The sequence below is a fragment of the Numida meleagris genome, chromosome 4, assembly GCF_002078875.1.
Source record: "Numida meleagris isolate 19003 breed g44 Domestic line chromosome 4, NumMel1.0, whole genome shotgun sequence".
In the NCBI taxonomy this organism is placed as follows: domain Eukaryota; kingdom Metazoa; phylum Chordata; class Aves; order Galliformes; family Numididae; genus Numida; species Numida meleagris.
Genome location: NC_034412.1, coordinates 75,037,754 through 75,054,057, shown reverse-complemented (window position 1 = coordinate 75,054,057; position 16,304 = coordinate 75,037,754). Strand labels below are relative to the sequence as shown.

At 45.7% G+C, this 16,304-nt stretch overlaps 1 protein-coding gene across 3 annotated transcripts in view; it reads right to left on the bottom strand.

Annotated features, from left to right (window-relative positions):
- The window catches only part of RBM47 (RNA binding motif protein 47), a 78,779-nt gene extending 62,783 nt beyond the window's left edge, over positions 1-15,996 (bottom strand). The window contains exon 1 of one of the 3 annotated variants that reach the window (XM_021394144.1): positions 15,813-15,996. The gene's annotated coding sequence lies outside the window, so the exon portion shown is untranslated. Of the gene's footprint in view, positions 1-14,925; positions 15,394-15,448; positions 15,472-15,812 lie in introns of those variants that run through there. The other 2 variants (XM_021394143.1, XM_021394140.1) reach the window with 2 other exon arrangements.

Here is a 16,304-nt window from a genome sequence, read left to right as displayed (position 1 = left end):
TGTTCTGGATTGCTCCTCACATGCAGTTTGGGTGCAGCCATTTGGTTTTGGTGGGAGAGGCAGCATCCATCTCTGGAGGCGGACAGCGTCTGTACCAGAGAACAATTCTGGGCATGTTTAATTTATTAGCAGAGGTGTACCAATGAGGAGCAGAGGGAGAAAACTGAACTCCTTCTTTAGCAACCAAAATAAAGAAATCTTTTACATCTGGAAATACCAAGGAAGATGATCAAATAATTATTACTGCAGCAAGTTTGTACTGCCTGCAGCTAGAGGAACTGCTCTCAATGGGAACAGGAATGTGGTCAAGCCTGCAAGTCGTGATAGCAGATCTGTATCTAACATTTTTGAATGGTCTACATATGTCATAGGTACATTACCACAGAACATAAAGAGCATTCAGGATTAAACTCCCATGTGCAAATTTGATGGCTTGGCCATCAAGTGCTAATGCCACATCTGTACTTTCTTTACTTCTTTTGGGAAGGCAGCCTTTTCTCTCTTTTTTTTTTCGCTATCACAAATTGACTTTGGAAACAAGTATAGCGAAGAATCAAAGAATCTCTTTCCTTGCTTTTCTTCACAAAATAAAGTCAATTTCAGTTTTTTTTGTTTGTTTGTTTTCTGGTTTATTCTTTTTTTTTTTCCATTATGATTTTCTGTTGTTTCCTACAATTTCCACATTATGTGCTCCAAATTGAAAAATGGAAATATTTTCCTTGGAATTTGTATTTTTATGTAGATCAGATTGTTTCACTAACCCAATCCAAACAGATAGTTTTATTTGTGCAAGAACTTCACTTTTTGGTAACTCACTTTACACAATTTTCCCCCCATTGGAATTCTGATGATAGAATCATAGAATCATAGAATTAGCTAGGTTGGAAAAGACCTACAAGATCATCCAGTCCAATATGATCTTGCATACTGTAAGGAAAAAAAAGTACAGTTATGGATTTCCATGCTGATACTTCATCACGTGTGTGGGCTGATGCTGGCTGCAGGTAAGAAATACCAATTTGGTATATACTGGTCCTGCTGATCTAGAAGGATTAAATAACACATCTCCTGGCCCTCTTACAGTAGGGTGATTCAAACAATACGTAGGATTCTAGGCTGCTGCACAAGATCACTGTCTAATCACACATGTATGACGGCATAAATAGATGAATAATAGCAACAGCACTTTCAGTCCCACCCACATTTCATCTTATTTTTTTCAGTCACGCAACACCTACACACAATGCTTGGCTAAGACTGACAAACAAGAAGTATAACAATATCAATATATTGGTTTCTGTGTGTATACATCTCAGGAAGAAATACTGGCTAGGATTTCTTTCTTTTTTTTTAAATACTTTTAAGGAAAAAAAAATCTGAGAACGCAGCAGGCAAGTGGCAAAAGCTACTAGTTGCCATCAGATTTCAAAAGAGAAATCCTTGCACAAGCACATGTGTGTCTGGTCTTGGAGCAGGAGACAGGTGACCTCCTCTCTAACTCGGCTGCCTGGCTTCAAACTGTGTGAAGTAGGCTGCAGCGCACGCTCTGACCTTGCATCTTTTGAGAACTGGAAGAATATTGCCCTTGACTTGAATGGAAGGAGGATCAAGCCCTACCCAGAAATTTTCATATGCTACGTGTCATCTGTGTATGCCAGCATTATGCAACAGAGTGAAAAATGAAAACCTGTCAGGCACATAACTGGTGCACTCAAGGACATACTGTTATTTGTTCTGCAGCTTTGCCACTCTAACAGGGATTAACAATGTACTATTGATAGCCGCCATGATAAAGACAACAAAAATGCCTCATTTTTTAACTTTCAAAGCATGATCTCAACTTTTGAGGGAAATGGCTTACTTGGCTTCAAGGTTCTTTTTTTTTAATTATTATTATTAGAAAACAGCTGAGAAAGTATTTATTTTTTCCATTTTTCTCCTCTCTTGTCCTCCAGCTAACGCAGTTAGAGAAAAGCAGCAGACTGAATTCACCTCCCTGTTCCTTTATTTCTTTCAGCCAAGTAGGTAAGTCTTGCAAGTTGCCAGCCTTTGCTTTCTGGAAATTCTTTGGTGTATTACTGCATAGCAGAGTGGTGTGACAAGGATAAAGAGATTAGAAGTAATTTCATATAACTCCTTCTGTCAAAATCTGAAGAGGGCTTTTAGTTGTAAACGCCAGGAGTTGCTGAAATTCTTCATTAAAAACTCGCAATATACTGGCAGGAAATCTCTAAGCACTAAGACACGAAGCAACCAAAGCAGAGAGAGAGAAGGACTATTAAATCAAAGTCCAGAGAGAGAAAGAATACAAAGGGAACAAACTTGCCCAAATACAACCCTAATAATGTGGGTTATCTCCAAGGGAGCTGATGCCAAATCAACCTGGAAAGCCAGAAAACCACATGCTGATTTTTACCAGTTCCAAATAACCAGGCACCACTGGGTCAGACGCACATTCGCCTTGCCACCATCATACAGCTGAAGCTGTGAGCTGCTGTGGGACAGCCACTCTTGCAGACTGGAGTTGCTCACATAAAATTCAGGCTGTGTTTTCTCTCTGTGATGTACCATACAACTAATACATGCAAAATCTGGCCAGCAGAGTTTGCCCAGAACCTCTACCTCTATGTGAAATAATTCTCCCAGAGGTAGCGAGTTTGGGCAGTACAACCATGGATGCACAGAGAAATTTTCCTACCCAGTAAGGTGGTCAAGCATGACCTCTAGTTCTGCTGGTGTGGGAAAGCAGGGGAGTAGAAGAGGGAGGAGAAGGAGTTAGACATGCTCTGGTCAACAAAATTGGATACGCAAAAGATTGCACAGCAGACCCGACCAAAGATTTGAATAGGAAAAGTAGCAGGCTTGCTTTGTTTACAAATGCTTCATTAAATGAGCAGAATAGGCAAATATAAAATTATGACATCAGACCTGCACTTTTTGAAAAGTTGCCATTGTGTGTTATAAAGCTATCACCATGCACTGTAGCCCTTAAAGCCAGTGGCCTTGCAGAAAAACAGAGAAAGTGCCCATGGGTGTGTGTGTGCACAGGTGTGTGAAAGGGAGCATGCTGCTACCACACCTGGCTGGGAAAGGAGTTTAAACACCAAGTTGCCTATTAGAGGGGAGCAAACTCCTCCTTCTCTTTTTTTTTTTGTGTCTTTTTCTCTGCCTATGAGTCATCCACCCACTAGTTGTCATAAGCATGTTCACAACCTGGGCTTACTCAATGAATGCTATAGTGTGATTTGCTGCACTGCATCCCACTCAGGAACAGTAGGTTTCACCCTCATCCTCAACACTTGCTGGACAGGCTTCATTTCTGACTCTGGATTTCATGCTGGTTGAACAAAGGTTGCCTTTTCCTGGGGAGTCCATGGCACCCAGTGCAACAAGTATCTTTCAGTTGCCCACTTCTGCTTTAGACGAATATATTAGAAGAAGGAACTCTTGATAGTTTGCACTGGGACATTTAACGTTAATAGAGAAGCTTGGATCCTGCACCCTTCGGTCACTGAGGCTTCTCTTATGGAAGGTCTGAGGACAGCTCTAGAGAAGGGGAAGCTCTCACCTGTCCAAAGGCAGAACACCAACCCTGCCAAATCCCAGGGACGGCACTGTGGTGGGCATCTCTGCACCCACAGCCACTGTGTATCACTCTCCTGCTGACCAAAGTGTTCACACACACACACACACTGTGCTCTGACACAAATCCATCCCCTTAATCAGTCTGCAGGAGGAGGTAAAAAGCCCTTTGCTACCCATCCTCCCTTTCTAACCTCATTCATTAATGCTGAGCAAATGCACGTCCTGCATGGTAGGGGCATCTGAGCAGTGCTGATGCAGCTTTGGGCACGTTTCTGCCAATGCGCTCACAGACAATGAGGAATGTGTTGAGGGTTTGAATTTTTTAGAGTTTCCTGGCCCAATCTAGTCTCATCCATGAGATATTATGTAAAATATGAGCAGTGGCTGTGCTCCCAACGTCCTGTTCCTCACCTGAAAACAACTATAGGCAATTGTGATCTACAATAAAGAAAAGGAGATCCACAAACCTCAGCAGCACAGGGTGGATTTATACATCCAATTCTAGCTTTTGCAAATGACTTCCTTTAAGCAGACCTCTAGCAGAGGTGTAACATGGTGGTCAGAGATGTGCTGGCTGTGTTTTCTCTGGAAGGAAATATCTCATGCCTGGAGGCCTCACAAAGGTAATACTCAGGGCACCACACCTGCCCCACAGTTTGTCTTCTGTGACCTCTTCCCTCTTCATCCTCCTTGTCTGATTTTATCCTGCTAAGGACACCAGACACATTTATCTTTTCCACAGGCTGTTCTTCAGCCACAGCCATGTCAGTGGAAAATACTACAGTCACCTGCTTTGCTTGGCCAAACTCAGGAGCTCTCTGGCCCACAAGGACCTAATTTTCCCTCCTGGCCACAGTGTAGATACCATAGCCTGGGATTCCCCCTTCCCAGCCCTAAAGTGGTGACACTGAAGAGGCCTCTTCTTGTGGTTTCTCCTCCAGACTACACAGTGGCCTGGGACTGGTGTCCCCAAACCACTTGTCCCTGGACATGCACCCCACACAGACTCTTCCTACCAGATGTCCCAAGGAGCACCTGATATTTGGAAGCTGGGTGCTGCAAACCAGATCCCACCACCCCAGCCCCTCACAGCAGATGGTGGTGTCCTCCATCCATAGCCCTGCTCAAGTGGCCACCACCCCCACCATCTCAGAGACACTGCAGGGGATGAACTGCGAGAAAGGAACTTGCAGCTGAGGCAGATGAGCTGGCTCTAGATAACTGCTTTCTGTCCTGTCTTTGCACCCAGTTCCTGTCTATCACTGGCCAAGTCATTTTAACCAAGCTTTGTGCAGATGGTCACTGACGGCTTGTTCCTTATTTTGGTGTGGGAACATTTACTGATCTGCAATTTTCTTACAGATGTGGAGAAGATGAGAGATGTGAGCAGTCTCACTAGGAAATGCACTTCAAAAATGGGAATCTTAAACAAAACTCAGTTTTCTGGAAAGTCATAAGGCGAGCAGTGTGACTGACTCATATTGCTAGCTGAAACCCACACACACAAAAAGAGGAAATTTGTTTTGCTGCAAATCAAACATTTAATTTCTGGATTATCTACCAACTTCTTATTGTTAAATTTAGTCAGATTTTTAAATAAAATGTCATTCTAAAGCTTATTTTGGAAAAGTGGAAATAGCATTTCAACTTATTGGAATATATTTATTTTTGTTCACTCAAAACAGTCTGCTAAACTTGGCATTAATCTGTAACTAGTCCTAAAGTACACTTCCAAGCGTAGAAGACGTTTAACTAATAAAAACTTCTCCTGTGTCTGGCTCTGGCATCCTGAATTGTGCACTCAACACAAGGGTAAACTTCTTAATCTACATTCTGTGTCTCTGTTGTTTTTTTTTTAGTAAATCAGTATCACGTGGTTATTGCGTAGATTAGCTCATTACTGTTTGTGAAGTAATTAAATGCTAAAGAGATGAACCCCATATAAAAAGCCAAGGGAAATAATTCTCTTTTCAGATGAAAACAACGAAAGGGAATGAACCATTTACACACTGAACAGCAGGAAAGAAATCTAAAGTAAATTACTAATTGACTACCCTCCTCCTCATACACATTAAAAGGCAAGAGCCGTGCAAAACAAACAAACAAAAACCAGTGCTGAATGTTTCAAAGGGGAAGGGTCATACTATAACAATATACCTCAGAAGGAAAATTAGTATTACACAGTCTATAAATGTGGCGTGATCTGAATTACACACTGTTGTTTGTGATGCATCTGTGCATTGCTTCCAAAGCTCTTACACTGGTGTTTTTTTGTTGTTTCAGAATGTTAAAAAAAAAAGAGAGAGAGATCCACAACCAAATTCCACCACGTGTCATCCCAGTGATATGTGTGTCACACAGAGGGGCCACATGTGAGATGCTGCCACACGCAGACTTCTGATAGGTGCAGTTCCAGGACTCAGCTCCCACAGCCGCTGTCTCCCTGCCCAGCCAACAATTCTCGGTCCCTTCCATTTGAGTTTTCTCATCAAATAGTATCTTCCCATCGCTCTTCTGGCTCCCTGTCAGCTTTTCCAGGTAGTCTCCTTCTCCCAGCACCACACTTCTTCTCCTTCTTCCCTTCCTTTGTTCCTCCATCCAGCCTGAACTTCCCAGAACTGGCATCTTTTTATTTTCGTCCTTTACTTTTAGGTGCCCTAAATACTGCTCTCAAACTGCAAAGAGCCTAGCAGCCTCCTACTGCTGTGGCAATTAAAGTCTTGCTCAGTCAGCAGTGTGAGCAGCGTATTCTGGAAGCTGGATATGAGCAGTTGAAATCTTCACCAAGCACATGGAAACTGATATTCAGAGGCTTTTATTCTGCTTAAATGCCATTTTTCATAGAGGGACGAATCATCTTGGAGAGGCAAGGATGTGAAGCTGGGTTTCCTAAGCCTTGTGCTGGTGTCCTTCCTGGAGAACCTGTCATTTGTATGCTTTTCATTTTCTTCTTGTCTGGCTCGTTCTACACCCTGTTGCGCATATACAAACAGTAGCGTGCGTGAGTTCAGAGGAAAACTTTTCAACTCTGATTGACATTCACAAGAGCTTTGAGAATGCAACTGTTTTGGCACCAGTTGCTTTCCAGGTAAGGATTAACAATGAATTAACAAACTGATGCCCTTTGTTTAAAACAGGCCACGTTTCAAAATGGAGGCAGAGTTCAGATTTTTGCAGAAAGATTGTGCTTTGATTTGGAAATAGGGAAGCACAGCAAGGATTGCAACACAGAATAGATAAGATTAGATGAAGGGGAAATGCAATAGAAATGGTTTGGATCTACAGAAGCAGCAGTGAAACATTGTTCTTCTCACGCTGCTTATGTTATAGCCTTTATTTTAGGAGACATGAAGTCTGTGCTCCCCTGGTCAGAGGTAACACCTCTCTGAATTTTGGCATTGCATCTGAAACTCAGATTTGAACAATGTAGAAAAAGTGAAAATAACAGCCTGGTTCCTTGTTGCTTCACCTTCCATGCCACTCAGCATTCCCAAACTTGGTGGGAAGGAGGTCCTCCCCTTCTGCTTTTCCCTGGTGCCAGCAGCTCTGTGTCCAGCCATGCAATACTCTGACCTAGTGTGGGTATGTCATGCACTCCACAGAGCATGGCTGAGTAACCCTTGGCTGTGCATCACTGCAAACACCCATCCTCCTCCAGGACCAGGGAACCACACTCATGGACCCAAGATCAGTGATATACACAGGCAGAGAGACCCAAGAGCATGGTGGCCCCAGAAACTAGCACTCATGCCGGAAGGTGAAGGCAGGCAGGGAAGGACGGAGAAGCAGTGAATCAGCAGTATGGGCTGCATGCTGGCTGCCATATTGCATGCTGTGTGTGGAGTCCACCAGAGAGTTTCAGCCCTGTGGTTTTGGCTGAGTTTTGCTTTGAATCCAGAGCTCAGAAAAAAAGTTGCACAACAACAACTACCAAACTTATCTGATCCTCTTTGCACTCCCCGTAGCTCTGGAAAGGGTTTGTCTGACCCCTTTGTGGGTATTGCTAGGGCATGACTGCACATGGGGGCAGATAGCCTTGTGCCCGCCCCATAGCAGCATGATTAGAGCTCCAAACTGTAGCAGGATCCTTTCTGATTAGAGTGCAAGACCAGGGAACATACAGTTGCCTGCATATTAAAAATATGAAGGTGTGTCCAAAGATATGCAAACTTACATCCCAGCTTACAGCACACTGGTTTCCCTGTGCAGTCTGTGCCTTGAGAACTCACAGTATTCATGGTGAGCTCTGACCTTCACCTGATTTTCACTGTTACCAGCAAGAAGTTTTATTACAAGCCTAAACTTGTGGGATTTCACAGAATGTCTCTGGATATATGGCATTATTTCATAAAACTAGGTTTATTACTCTGCCCATCAGTAAGAAGATTGCACAATCCGCAGTTTTGCTTTCATTTTCTTTGGAAATCCAAATATTTTTGAAAAACAACTTATTTAAAAAAAAACAAAAAACAAAAAAACAACAAAACACTGTTGAGTCTATTGGAAAATTCAGAAGGAAAGATGCTTCATGCTAGAGGCAAGTGCATTGCTATTGTCTTTCACGTATAAGTAGTATGTTCTTTAACAGCCTGTCTCCTATAGCACTCCTCAAGAATGCATTTCTAATGTTTCACAGGGGAAGAGAAAAATATATATATTTCCTATCTATTGTTAGGAATCTATGGCATAGTGACGGAAAAGGATCTTCCAAGATCAAACCAAACATTTGGCAACCAAACACTGACAGCTGAAGGGCAGTGCTTTGGGAATTAAAAATACAACACTGAGACTCATTTGTGTTGACGGTTGTGCGTATACAGAGAAGCCTACATCTGGTTAAAAGAAACAAGGTATTCCCTAAACAGCTGCAAAGTTAAATTTACCAAAACCTTGTCCTCTTCACATAGAGAGGTTACAAGAGCACTTTGAGTTCACTGAAGTCAGTGATCACTGATAGCAGTGTGTAAGAAAGACCTCCAGAAAAAAGAAAAAACAACACCCTGGAACTGTTCCACAAGCAAAACAGCTCCTTTCCCTGTGCTTTTATCATTGTGATGAGAACATCAACTGCCAAGGCCAGCAGTGCCTCAGTTTAGCAATACCTAAATGCACTTAGGGCTTCTGGCAGTTTGTTCTGCATCCACGAGAGCTGTAGGCTTTGTACTGTGCCCCATACATCATCTAGACAGGGAGCCGATAAACTTTCCCAAGGCAGGTGGCTGTGCGGATGGCCAGGAATTTCCACAGGAATTTCCAGAAGAATTTTGTTACTTCGAATCATACAGTTAGCAGACAGTAAAAACTAATGTTGGCTGTCAGTCTGTCTTGCTGCTTACTGAGAGTGTGACTTTGTAGAGAGATACTTGCAGGAAAAAAAAAAAAAAGAATTCTCAAAAGAAAAAACATCCAGAACGTGGAAAGGCAGAAAGAAGGACTTATGAACAGCAGAGTGAGCCGTGGGTCAGGGAACAGCCCAAGGGACACCTTCACATACCAGACAGCCTGGCCACCCCTGTGGTGTCTGGGACCAGTCATATCGCACACACCCAGCCTGACTTGGGATTCACGTAGGTAAGGCAACAGTCAGTACTTCAGCGTGCAAAAGGAGCATCTAGAAGCCTTGTTATTTATGATTGCTCAATACAATTTTCTCTTACAGAAGTCACTTAGCTGTCCCTTCCTTGCAGGACACAGGTGCTCTGCAGGTCTCACCATCCAACACACTCAGCACACCTGCTTGCCTGTGAGGAAGCCCTGATCTCATAGAATCATTAAGGTTGGAAAAGACCTCTAAGATCACCAAGTCCAGCTGTCAACCCATTGCCACCATGCCCACTAACCATGTCCCTCAGTGCCACAACTACAAGTTTCTTCGACACCTCTAGGGATGGTGACTTCTGGGCAGCCTGTTCCAATGTCTCACCACTCTTTCTGAGAATTAATGTTTCCTAATATCCAACTTGAACCTCCTCTAGCACAACTTAAGGCCATTTTTAGGGACCTGCCACAAAGCACTCCCTGCCTTGCAACTCTCCTCCTTCCTAAGCCCTGCCTAATTGCTCAGCCTTTGGGCTGAATTCAGAGATCCCAGCCATGGAACTGCAGGAATAGCTGTGAGCACGCATCATCCTCTCTGCCTGGAGGGAGATCTGTACCAATCTCACTCCGGGGCCTTGTGGGCCCTTGAGATGAAGGCAACCTTGTCAGCACCATCTGGTTATGCCATAAATGCCCAGTAAGACACAACACAGTGCAGAAACAATAGGTGAAAATCACCTTGATCCAACCTGAGGCACTTCCAACATGCTGGGCCTGCTCTTGCCCACTTCACAAGGCCAAGAAGTAACGGACAGATTGTACTGCAATCCCAGCAGACTGAACACAGTCACCTATGAAATCTTTCTCTTCTCACAGATTTACCTGCTGCAACTATCTCGGTAGCTTCAGGCACCTTGTTAGCACTATCTTCAATGTGAATCCTAATGGCAGAGTAGTGCTGTCTGTGAGGAGCAGCACTCACATAAGGATATAGCTACCAGAGCATGAACTCTGGTGAAACTGAAGTATCCACAGCCAATAGGAATCTGACTGCCAAAACCACACGCATGGTGTGGACATGGCCTAAGGTCACGGTAACAATGTGAATATTTTATTAAGGTGAACTGAATGTGCTCTTCTGCTGTAAAACCACCTTGGGAACAGGTCTCTGCATGCACGCTCATGCCTACCTCTACCTCCCCTCCCTGCTGTTGGTGCCATTTTTCCCCACTTGGGCACCTCCGTGCTCTCCAGCCTTGAAAGCTCCCACAGTTGTGCCCTGCATGCTGTCTGCCCAGCCCTCACACCTGCTATTTCTGTGTCCCACAGCACACACTCCAGCTTTCAAGACCTGTTACCCACAGTCTCTTCGTGCTTCCTTCCCTCCTTGTTGCTTCAACAGCAAAACTTTCAACCCTAACCAAGTGTCTACTCTCAGATTTTTCCTATCAGGGACCAGTCTGTACCCAGTGGGTTGATTTTTTTCCCCATCCTCTCACTGTCTTTCTATGAAGGTCTCTCACTTCTTCCTCCCTGCCATGCAGACACCTCCCAGTCATCCAGTTCCTCCACCTTCCTCCTTTGATTTTGATTCTCCATCTTCCCCTTCTCCTCACAGTGTAGCGGATTTATGTCAATGATCCATCATAAGCCCCACCTGCTTCACCTACTGCCTCCCTGTGCTGCCTTGATTCCTTTCTTTTGCTCATAAATAGGCTGTTCATTTGACATGCGCTGCTCAAGTTCCAGGCTCTTTACTGCTGAGTTTTCCCTGCACTAACCTTCAAGTGGTCCTATTCAGCACCATCCATTAGACTCTCCCATTAGCCCCATCATTCAGCCTTCATGATTGTGATTTCCACTCCACTAGCCCTGATGACTTCTCTTTTGCTTTCAGCCCTCTTCTTTCTACTGAGTTTAATTGCAAATTCTCCTCGCAGTTCAATTCCTTATGCTTTGCTTTCCCATCATTATTAACCCAGCTGATGCCCCTCACCCACTTTTCTGCTGTCTGCTCAAAGCCCAGCCATTGCTTCCTGCTCAACGTGCACAAAGCATGTGATATCTCATGGGATACCCCACATTTCTCTCTCATTTCCTTAGCGTCAATTACTGTCCTTATGCCAGGCAGGGCACAATTTTTATTTAGAAGGCCTTGCTTTCAAGGTGCAGCCAAAACCTCTTGAAGCTTTTTGCTTCCCTGGCCGAGATGTTGCTTGTTCTACCCATCCTCGTAGTTAAAACTCCTCTCGGGGCCCTTGCCTTCTCATGATCTCCATGATGGTGACATCCTTTTCTCTGACTTTCATAACTGAGGTCATCTTCCAAATGCTATTACAAGGGTAATTTTCATAGCCTTATGCCTTGAGTAAACAGTTCACTTTCGTGCTTCTGTTTATCAGCTCTCTATTCTATAAGAAATAAAATACATTGCTCCTGTGCTGCTGAAATAGCACAGCAGCAGCCAGCGGCAGCACTCACCCCTCCACCCACCAACCCAGGTTACCATTCTTAGTGCCCCGCCTTGCCCCGCTATTGTTTCTCACTAAGTATTTAATGCAGCAGCATCTGGGTACACACAACAGCAACACCCCAGTCAGGAACCCTGGGACTGTGACCATGCAATAGCTAATAATGGCTTTGCTTCTATTGAGAACTCAACTTGCTGGCGCTGAACCTACACCCAGAGCTGTGATGGATTTCTTTGACAAAAAAAAAAAAAAAAAAAAAAGTTCTTCAGCCTATTTCAAAGTAAAATTCAAGCATATTCACTGGTTTGTCATGGGCAAAATGCCGGTATGAACCCTGAATAATATCACTTGATCACTTGGGGTGGTGCTTCTGCAGAGTGGATTTTCTGATGGTCCTTGTACTGGTGAATAGGACAGAGAGCATTTCATTTTGCAGTAGCTGTTAAAGCCTTGCCTGCTTTAGAAAAAGCTGCAAGTTACTGTTGTCTCGTGATTCTTTTATACCACATGGCAGAGATTTCTCATGCGTTTGTAGGTTTTTTCCGTGTCATGCCAAATGAGCCCATCTCTGCTGATTTAACCTCTGCTTTCTGGCCTAACTAGGTAAAACACAACATCCAGCCCCTATGTATGTTTTGTAAAACATACACCTTGCCTTCAAAAATACATAACAAAAAACTCTCTCTTCTTTTCAAATGAAAGCTTGCTTGTGATCATGGTAAATGAGAGACTGGAAAGGACAAAAATGCCTTCATATATCAGGTAGTCAGCTTTGCAGTTATTAAGAAGTTGCTTTGCTCTGTTGAGTTTACTGTGTCACCAAAACCCCAACAGCCACAGCTATACAAAGCCTACATTGTCTCTGCAAGGCTACTGAGAAGATGTTCCTGATCTTGGCAAGAGCTAGATGTACCCAGAAGCATTTTACTGAAAAAAAAAATATACAACAGAAGAGAAATATTATTTTAGGCCTCTCACTGGAAGGATAAAGGTCAGAGTCCTTCCTTCTTCCAAAGTGGTGTGCAAAAAATGTTCTGTTTGCAGGATCTACTTTGGAACCTTGAAAATGGCACCTAAAAATACCCATATGAAACAAATTTCTAAGTGACTTGAGAAGGCTTATGAGTGTAGGTCCTTGGTAATTTGGAGATCTAAACTGACTAAGGAGACAGCTACCTACACTGATATACAGGCATGGAGATTGCCCCTCCATGGTCAAGCCATCAGATTTATTTCCACGCTACGAAGCGAATTTGATCTTTACTTTCATCAAAGTCATTGATATCTGTTAATTTCAGCAGAAAGAAGTTCAGGCAACTCAGGTATCTACCACCATTTCTTCACAGAGAGCACAATATTGAATTTCTCACTGAATCAGAGCACTGGTGATTTGGAAAATCACACAGAGACAGTCAAGACGAGCAGACTGATTGAAAAGCTGAGAGTAAGTTACTACTTCACCCATAAGAATGCAGCATCTGCTGGAGTCTGTCACCCACTGCACTGTGACCACAAATGCATGGAGACCCAGTTCAGAGTAATCCTCAGACCATTTTCCCTGGTTACTCTTTAAAAAAAAAAAGTCATTAATACATTTTGAATATGGTGTTGCCCGATCCAACAACTATGGCTTCAGAATGCAGTTAAAACCAGATCAGTTTGACTGGTTGTCAGAGCCGATGATACATGTATGATGGCAGAAGTAAGAATTGCCATATATGTTTTCTGTGATTAAATATTTTTAACAGCTTCTAGCAAAGGTTGTTCTGGTTCATATCCAAATGGTTCGGGTCTTTTTTGGTTATTTGTTTGTTTTTGTTTTTACAGTTTGCCCAGCTACACCCTGAAACCGTGACCAACCCTGAAAGCAGACCCCAGTGCAAGCTCCCATTGAAGCAATGCTCCCCGAAGGCTTTGCCATCTCTGCTGCTTACATTAAATGCGTTAATTCCAAGGCTCTCGACATTTTTAAATCCGCTTTATTGAAGGCAGCACATTCCTTCACATTCTAAAACTTCAAACAAAGATTTGTCGTCCCAGGCTGCCGCGATTAGCGACTGTACTGACCCGGCAGTCAGCTCCAACTGCTTCCCTAACAACCCCCAGCGCGGGGCTGTGTTGTGCCGTGTCCCGGGACACCACACTGCCCGGCAGCCTCACAGAAAGTACCGCGGGGATGCAGGGCAGCAGCACCTGCCCTTGGCTCCAGAGGGTTAAAATAAACCCGGGTGGGGGCCGGTGGGAGGGAAGCTGTGCTGGGAAGAGAACGGGAGAGAACGAGGCCAAGCGCACAAGGAGAGTGTTTGTCTCTCCGTTTATCTCCCAGACAGCTTGCTGGCCTGTCAGCCCCGCTGGCACGGGCCGGCCGGACACGCGGGCCGGCCTTATCGGGGCGCCGGGACGGGAGCGGCCGCCCGCTCCGCGCTGCTCCTCCCCGGCCCCTGCGCGACCGACGCGCTCGGAGCTCGGCGGCTGCGGGCCAGGCCACACCGTCCCGGGGGCTCGGAGGCACCGGTGGGCGGCTTGAACTGCCTCGGGGGGGCTCCTTGCAGCCCCATCTCCCAGTCCTGCCCTCTGGTGCTGAGAACGTTAGGAGTGATATCGCAGTCAGCTGGGTCCCAGCCTGCCTCAGCGTAAAGGTTTCTTTTAAATTCCTAAAAGGAAATGAACTGTGCAGATTTCCCTCTGAAACAAAGCAACAACAAACACCAACTCACGGCAGCTACTTCTTACAACACGAATAAGAAGCCCCCGGCATTTCTTATCTGGCATATCCACTCAGAGCAGAAGAGAGGCCTGACCCCCTCCCCGGTTGATCTGGGCATTGCAAACGGACATCAGAAACTTTTCCCAGGTCAGATCCCATTGATTCGCTGCCGGCGCGGAGCTGGCTCCCGGGCAGCAGCCTCCAGGAGCCCACCGGCCAGCCCCGAGCGTGCTGCGCACACTGCCGTGCTTTGTGTCAGAAACAAGGAGCAGCCAAGCAAACCAAACGTTCCTTCCGAAAGATTCTCCGAAGACATCGTGGGCTGCGGGTTTGCTTTGACGTGGACAAACGACTCTCTTAATTTCTGAGTTACTCGCCCGCAGGTGACTCTCGCTCTGCCCTCGGTTACTGCCTGCTGCTGCCCCTCATCTGCCACCTGCTCGCAGTGAGGCACGAGAAGGGACCCCCAAAACTCCTTCCCAACCCTTTCACTTTTTTTCCCGCCCACAAACAAAACATATATACATAAATAAATAATCAACACCCGTGTTCCCAAATGTGTTGTCTGAGGAAACTTCCGTCCCGCTCCGCTGCCGTCCCGACAGAGCAAAACGCGGCACTTACCTGGAGCCCCGCCGCCGCCGGCACCATCCGGGGAAGGCGAAGCCGTGGGGCAGCGACCTAGCGCATTGTCTCTCCTGCCCCGCTGCTAAGTGAGAGTTGAGCAACTCCTCGCAACGCTGCCTCTCGCAGCAACAGCCGAGCCGAGTCTCTTGGCTCACTGGACTTTTTTTTTTTTTGTAAGAAGACTTTTTGAGAAGTAAGACGTGGGGAGAGCCCCGCGCTCAGCAGCTCAGCCAAAGTCCCTGCGCTAAGCCGCACATTCCTGCGCGGAGCAGAGCGGCGCGGAGCTGAGGCTGGACCGGGACCGGGCTTGGGCTGAGACTGGGGCTGGGCTGGGGCTGGGGAGCGCTTGCCTCTTCCCCGCTTCGGGGCTCAGCGCACGCCCGGACCCCGGGGAGTGAAAGCCGGGATCTTCCCCAGCTCCGGGGCTGTTTTATTTTTTGTCGTCCCCCCCCCTCCTCCCCTTCTCCCCGTGCTCACAGTAGCAAGGTTGTCTCTTGGCTACTCCCTGCCCCAAACTCACCAAACCAGATTCTTACTCCCAACACCTTCCCGTAAATCTGAAGTGAAACGTTACCCCGCGCTGAGCCCTGGCTGGCGCCCGGCCAGCGCATTCCTCTTGTTTCAGGAGGGCAGATGAAAAAATAGAGGGAAACCTGTAGAGATGCAAAAGCTGGAAGGAAGGAAGCGAACTTCTAGAGCAGCTCTACTGAAAATATTGTGGGAGGTAGCGATTCTCTTTTATCTTTAAGGGCTAAACCTGTGCTTTTTTTTTTTTTTTTTTTTTTTTTTCCTCGCTAGTGTCAGGCAGGAGAAAATACCCAGTTCGTCCGTCCTCATCCCTCGAGGCGGACGGAGGTTTGAAAGGAAAACGAAGCCGCACGCACCGGCAGGAGAGCGTCGCCGCAGCCAGCAGAGCCGGGGGTGAAGCCCTCGTGCTGCTCGGATCCGCTCAGCCCACCGCAGCGCTCAGAGGAGTGCCACACGTTACACTTCTCTGGCCCGAGGTTACATCTGGTTTCTAGAGACGGAACAAAAGAGAAACTAGTTTGTAACAACAACGGGCGAACCTTTAACCTCCGCGTGATCCCTCTGTCTTGAATGCCTACGGAAACAAGAGAGCGGGACCGCAACCTTGGCCACTCCTTTGCTGTAGCTGTCTCGATGCACAGGGACAGAGAGCGAGACCTATTTACAGTAAATGGAGCCAACCAGCCGAGATCCAATTCAGTTTGTGACTAAACAAACTGGAACTGGAAGCGCACACCATCCGATTTTTTTTTTTTAAGTAGCAATTCCTGCTTGCATTATCACAAAGTGTTAAAAAAAAAAGGTTTCAGCTTCTCACTGAATGTTCTCACTTATGTTCAAATACCATT